The following is a 7,715-nucleotide window of genomic DNA, read 5'->3' as shown; positions in this document are numbered from 1 at the left end:
GCGCTACCAAGCCCACATAATTTTTTATTTATTGTAGAGATGAGGTCTCACCAAGTTGCCCAGGTGGGTCTCAAACCCACGGGCTCAGTCAATCCACTCACCTCGGCCTCCCAAAATTCTGGCATTACAGGCTGAGCCACCAAGCCGGGAACTCAAAAAACTCAATAGCAAGAGAACAAAACCTGATTCAAAAAAAAATAAAACAAAATACAAATGACTAAAAGGTATGTGGGAAAATGCTCAACATCACTAATCATTAGACAAAATGCAACTTAAAACCACATGTCATCCCACACCTATTAGAATGTCTATTACTAAATAGATGAACAGTAACAAGTAAAGGCAAGGATGTAGAGAAAAGGGCACCTTTGTACTCCGTTGATGAGTATGTAAATTAGTACAACGATTATAAAAAATGATATCAAATTTCCTAAAAAAATTAAAAACAGAACTACCACATGATCCAGCAATTCCACTTCTGAGTATATAGCCAAAGGAAGAGATACCTGCACTTTGATGCTTAATGCAGCATCATTCAAAGTAACCAAGATATGGAATCAACCTGTGTCCATAAATAGATGAATAAATAAAATATGCCACATACACATAATTGAATACTATTCACCTTTTAAAGAGGAAGAGAATTCTGTTATTAGCAACAGCATACATGGAACTGGAGGACATTATGTTAACTGAAGGAAGCCAGACACAGAAAGATGACATTTGTATGTAGAATCTAAAAAAGTTGAACTCACAGAAGCAGACAATAGGATGGGGATACCAGAAGCTGGAGAGTAGAAGGATTGGGCAGACATTAGTCAAAGGATAAAATGTCTTTGTTAGATAGGAGAAATAATATCAATATAATATAATAATATAATAATATAACATAATATACCATGTTAATTTTAGTTAATTACAATGTTTTATAAACTTAATTGCTAAGACAGTAGATGCTAAGTACCTTAACCACACCAAATGTTAAATGTTTTCATCACATCAAAAAAAAACTTTGTGAGGTAATGCATATGTTAATCAGCTTGATTTAGTCATTCCACAATGTATACTTACAACAAAGCATTATGTTGCACATATGTACCTGTGTGTGTGTATGTGTGTGTGTGTGTGTGCTTTAAACAACTTTAAAGGGAACATTTGTGAGACTGTATAACGAGAGAGACACCAAAGTAACATTATTATTGTCTCAGAGTCAAACACATAAATGTTGCTTCTTTATAATTTTCACATTTGGAGGTGACAGACTAACAGATGGAGGGAATGGATGATGTGTTCCTGACACAAACTACAGAACTGGCACAGAGGCAAAATGAGAGACTTTCTGGACATCTGCTGGAAGTCTCGGTTGGCTAAAATCAGAGTATCCCACAAGTTCTGGACTTGCCTTGCTGATGACTTCATCTCCCAGGAGACAGAAAGAACAAATACAGAAACTGTGAGTCTAATTTTGACCCTCTGTTCAAAATAATTGTTGTGACAGAAGAAATGAGAAGCCTTGAGGAGAAAGGTAATAATGCCATTATGGAAGTCAGAGTAGCCATGAGGGGAAGGCATATAATTTAGATATTGAGAAGTTCAGCCTCATAAAAGTGAAGGGAAAGATAGGCTCACTTCCATGCATGAGAGTTTTGAGTATATTAATTTCCTATTGCTGCTATAAGAAATTTATATTGCCCAATTATATCTCATGGTTTTGTGTGTAAGAAGTCTGAACACAGTATGGCTAGGCTGAGTTCTTTGCTCAGGACCAAAATTAATGCTTTTCCTCAGTTGAGAATGTTATCTGGATCTCCTTTTGGTTGTTGCCCAAATTCATTTCCTTAAGGTTGTAAACTAAGGTTCCCATTTCCTTGCTGACTGTCTCAAAGATGCCACCAAAAAACTGTTAGAATGAATAAACAAATTAAATAATATAGCAGAATACAAAATTAAAATGCTCAAATAAGACATATTTTTATATATCAACAGCAAACTATCTGAAAAAGAAAGTTTAAAAAATCCCTCCTCCCAAAAATCTCTTAGAAAAAAATTTAACCAAGGAAGTGAAAGGGCTGTATGCTGAAAAATATAAACATTGACCAAAAATTGAAGAAAGCACATTTATGGATTCAAAGAATTAATAGTTTTTAAGTGTCCATGCTACACTAAGCAATTTTCAGATTCAATGCAATTTCTATAAAAATTTCCAAAACATTCAAAAATATAAATAGAAAAAAATCCTGAAATTTACATGGAAGCACAATTTACATGAATGAGAGTTGTGAGAATATTAATTTTCTATTGCTGCTATAAGAAATTTATATTGCCCAATTATATCTCATGGCTTTGTGTGTAAGAAGTCTGAACACAGTATGGCTAGGCTGAGTTCTCTGCTCAGGACCAAAATTAATGTTTTTCTCCTAGAGGTTTCCAGTGTTCCTTGTCATACTTTCCAAGTAGCCCCCTTCAGTAACAGAAGACTGAGTCCCTCCATAGTTCGAAATCTTTCTGACTTCTCTTTCTGCTTTGTCTCCATCTCGGGGAAAATACTCTACTTTTAAGTGCTCCTATTATTAGATTTAGCACACAAAGTTCATCTAGGATAATTGCCCTATTTTAAGGTATATAGATTTATTTATGTATTTGAGTTGGAGTCTCACTCTCGCCCAGCCCACTGCAGCCTCAACCTGCTGGTCTCCGGCGATTCTTCCACCTCAGCCTTCCTAGTAGCTGGAAGTACAGGCGTGCGCTACCAGCCCGGCTAGTTTTATTGTAGAGACGCGGTCTTGCCAAGTTGCCGGGGTGGGTCTCGAACCCGCGGGCTCAGGCAGTCTACTCGCCTTGGCCTCCTGAAGTTCTGGGATTACAGGCTGAGTCACCAAACCCGGCTATAGTTTTAATTACATCTGCAAAGTCTCCATTGCCATGTAAAAGGGCAACGATTAGTGTATGAACATCTTGGGAGGGGGCATTCTGTATACCACTGTGAGGATAAGACTTGGACTATATAAAGGATTGAAGTAAGTCATGAACGGACAGATGAAATTTCTTTTGAGCACAAAATTTAAGGAATATATATGAAAAGTTTAAAATTAAATTTTAGAAATAGCATCAGGAAGAATAACACCTTAAATGAGCTGATGCTTCCAAAAATGTTAAGGAAAACTGAAAAGACCATTATATTTATATTTGCAAGAAGATAAAGTTTCAGGCTTAGGGCTGAGTGGAAGAAGAGTGTTAATAGATATCACAGAAATAAGGGAACTTTTCTCTTAAGATAACTGCTCTTCAAATTAGGAAAAAACAAACTCAGCCAAAAAATAGGACAACCAATTGTTTTAGCTGTTCAAAAGACTTGTGTTTTGGCCTTCTAAAGCTGAATTATATGTTAGGGCGATAAAATGATTTAAGGAGGAAGTCATCAAACATGATCTCTGAGGAATCATGTTGGATGAGAAAGATTCAATGAATGCAAAGCATAAGCGTATTGGCTCTGTATTGTTCTGTTTAGTAATTTAGACAATGATTTTTAGAAGGCTAGACAAAGGGTTGCTCAGAAGTATCTAGTCCTTTAATAAGAAAAGAGAATTAATATATTACAACTTCCCAGAATGCTTATTATTGCCTACTAACTATGAATATTCATTTAGATGTGATGAAGTGATGTTGCCACAAATTGTGATCAAATAATAATGTGAAAATAATAAAGGTGGATTTATAGTTCCTGGACTTTTTTAAAATTTTTATGAGAGACAAAAATAAAAATAGATACAAAATAAGTTCCAATATCAATTTCTAGTTTCTCCTCATTGAGGAACTAAAAATCCTTAGCCAGCATGGAAAAAAAAATCTACTCTTATTTGTAGCTTTTAAATTTCAGAATATGATAATTCTTTCTAAGTTGTGATATAGTCTTAATTTCCTAAAAATTTGTGCTACAATTATCATTTTAAATTGGAAAATGTATATTACATATGCAATATATAACAATGTATTAATTTTCTAACATATAATTTTTGAGCATTTACTGTGAGTAAAAGCTGATTCCAAACAGATGTTGTCTTTCTTGTATCTCTTCCTGTTTGTGGAGTCAACTGTATTCTTCCTTGAAAAGCACTCCTAAAAGTAATTTTCTTCAGTGAGGGTCTGTGGAAGGTAGACATCCTCAATTCTCACTTGTTTGAAAATGTCTCTATTTCATGCTCACACTTAGATTATAGTGTAGATAGGTACAAAATTATAGGTTAACTGTTACTTTATTTTGACCATTGAAGGGTATAATTTCTTTCTCTTCTGAATTCATTTGTTGTTGCTGAGAGTTCTGTCATATATCTGTATCTTTTTTTTTTTTGGTAATTAGTCGTGTCTTTTTGATAACTTCTCCTTGTCTTTAGCATTCTTCAGTTTCATTATGATGTGTCAAAGTATAGACTTGATTTTTGTGTCATTTTCCCTGAATTATATTTATGCTTCTAGATCTCTTCATTATTCGTGAAGAATTGATATTCTTCAATTGTATGTATTTATTAGCTATCTTTTCTTAAAAATTTGTCTCTTCCTCACTCATTCTGCTCTTTATATTATATATCTTTACATTGTCTCTTAACAGTGTTTTTTTTTTTTTTAATTGGAGTCTCACTCTGTTGCCCAGACTGGAGTGCAGTGGCACGCTCCCGGCCACCGCAACCTCCACCTGCCAGGCTCTGGCGATGATTCCGCCTCAGCCTTACAAGTAGCTGGGACTCCAGGCGCGCGCTACCAAGCCCGGCTAATTTTTGATTTATTGTAGAGACGAAGTCTCGCCAAGTTGCCCGGGTGGGTCTCGAACCCGCGGGCTCAGGCAATCCACTCGCCTCGGCCTCCCAAAGTGCTGGGATTACAGGCTGACCCACCGAGCCTGGCCTCTTTTGCAGTTCTTTGGAGGTTCTAGCAGGGGAGCGCAGCTACTCGTATACTCTTGACCGAACAACGGTCCTCCTCTTGCAGGGATGGTCGTCCTCTTCGACCGAGCGCGCAGCTTCAGGAGGGACGCCCATGGAGCGGTGAGGGAGAAAGGGGACACCCGCCTAGACAGCCAGATCAGCCGAATCAACCCTGGCGATCAGTGGGGTGATAGATGTCGCAGCCAGATTGCCCTCACATCCCTCTTTTGCAGTTCTTAAGGTCTTCTTATAAAACATTTATCTCTCTATCTTTTCTTGCCACATTCTAGATAATTTATTCATTTTAAACTTCCAATTTACCAAATTACCTCTTCAGCAATATGGAGTCTACTGTATAACTAACCCACTGAGGCCTATTTTTATATCAGTGACTACATTTTTAATGTTTTCCAAGGTCTTAGGATCCTGTTCAAAGTTGCCTGGTCTTGTTTTCCATAGATTTATTTCTCATGGTAAAATTGTATAGAATACTCATTTAATAATTTTAATTAATAATTCCAGTATCTGAAGTTCTCAGGAATACAATTACCATATATATATTGCTTCCACTGACTCTCACTCACAATGTTTTTTATTCTTGTTAAATTTATTTTCATCAGAGATTTACTTATGAAAATTCCATAAAACCTCAGTTGAATATATCTGCTTATGTCTGGCAACTATTAAATTTTAAAAAATATCATACAAAATCTGGAAATCTGCATCCTAAACTGTATAATGGCAGACATTTGTGGATTTTTAAGGGGAAATTTTTATTGTTGTTGCTATCAAAATTTTAAACTAGACATCTTTTTATTTGTTAGGAATCTAGAAATCTTTTTGTTGTGAGTGTAAGAATACAACCTAGCTTATATAGGACAATGAGACTGAGTGACAGAATGCAATATTGTTTCATTAAAAATAAGAAACATTGGTTATAGCATAGCCATCGAATCAAATCAATCTCTCTCTCTTTCCCTTTATTATAAATCATTGAAAAAGAGTCATATTGGGTCAATTTATATGATCTAGAGCTAAATTACATCACACACAATGGATTCTAAAAGATCTGCTTTTTAGATAAGTATAAAATTAAGATTTAGCTTATTATAAATTTGGCAATAATTTTAGGTGCCATTTAAGCTAACAGTACTCAGTTGTCTAATACAGGGCTTACCTAGCAAGTCATAGTGGATGATAGATGTTGACAGCAAATAAACATAGTTTCCAAGTGAACGTGAGCATTACAAGGCAGAAACATATCTTAAATACTGAGACATGGAACATAAAAGAAGAATGGAGAATCTGCAACTAGAAATTTCATTGAAAGGCTGGATACTGTAAATAAATGATGCTATTTAGTCTTACAAGTTTTTGTGAAGGAGTGGTACCAACGTTTTCTAGATTTAAAAATTTGATTTAATATCAGTAAAATGGCTGATTAGAGATATCTGGAATTCATCCCTTGCACCTAAAAGGGCCAAGGCAAGGAACAAACAGCTGGGAGTTGACTGGAGTATCAAAGGGAGAGAACTGGAGTAAAGCAGGGAACTGGAGTCACAATTGTTAAAGTCTAAGAAGGCAGCATGAAGGCCTCCAACTTCTACAGCCCCATCTCCCGCATCTGAATTGGATCTGCCTAGAGACAGGAAGAACTTTCTGTTGTGAGAAAAAAGTAAGCTTAAAATCCCCACAAGCACCCACTGCCACCACAAGCTCCTGCAGTTCGTACTGGAGAATTCCACAGTCCTCAAGTTCTTAGCCCAGTCTGGAGAGCTGCCAAGAATTTACGCAGGTGCATTGCCCCAGATTAGGAGTACACTATGTGCACTCTCCCCTCTCCCACCTACTCCCTGTGAACCAAGCTGAGGCTATCTTGAAATCAGAGCCTCCTCTGGAGTTCCCCTCTGCTATGGGAGATCCCCTCTGCTATGGAGAGGTGGGAGCCAGCACCTCTCCAGCACTGGAGCTCCATCTTCATTATACCTAGCCCACCTGGGTAGTTGTATGCCACAATTCAAGCTGTGTGGAACTTGAGCCCAGGACAGACTGTATGTAGCTCTTGTCCTGGACAGGGGGAAACCAACCCCCCCACACACACACTCCCCATCAGTCAGAGAAACAATCTAGCAGTTCTTCTGAGTGGTAAACCTGCTTTTTGAGTTGACCAAACTGCTGCAAACCTTTTCTCAAGCAAAGGCTCCTGAGACCCCAAACAGCTGATATACCCCTGGGCAAACAAAGTGGCTATGTATCCTTGTGCCCCTGATAAGGGCCTTAGAAACAGCCTCATGGGCCACGCTAGGTGGACATGACCGTAGGCCAGCCAAGAAATCAGGTGCCTGTGATCCTGGTCATAGTAGCAGCACTATGACTCTAAACACAGTGAGCCAGATCCCAAGTTAGCTGACATGTGCACACATGTGCCCCAACCTGAGAAACTTCCCAGAAAGCCCATTTCAAATATAAACCGGACTTTAGACTAAATGGATCTAACAAACCTTTAAAACATTCAGTCCAACAACTGCAGAATACATGTTCTTCTCATCAGCAAATGAAATATTCTCCAGAATAGATCATATGTGAAGACACAAATTAAGTCTCAATAATTTTTAAAAAAATTTTAATTACATCAAGTATCTTTTCAGAATAAGAAGAACTTTGGAAACTATACACATACATGGTATTTAAGCAACATGCTTCTGAATAACCACTGAGTCAATGAAAAAATTAAGATTAAAATGTAAAACTTTCTTGAAACAAATAAAAATGGAAACACACACAAAAAAGGAAGCA

This window comes from Carlito syrichta, unplaced genomic scaffold (assembly GCF_000164805.1).
Source record: "Carlito syrichta isolate Samal-C Ts95f unplaced genomic scaffold, Tarsius_syrichta-2.0.1 Scaffold303109, whole genome shotgun sequence".
In the NCBI taxonomy this organism is placed as follows: domain Eukaryota; kingdom Metazoa; phylum Chordata; class Mammalia; order Primates; family Tarsiidae; genus Carlito; species Carlito syrichta.
Note: the sequence above shows the minus strand (reverse complement) of the source record.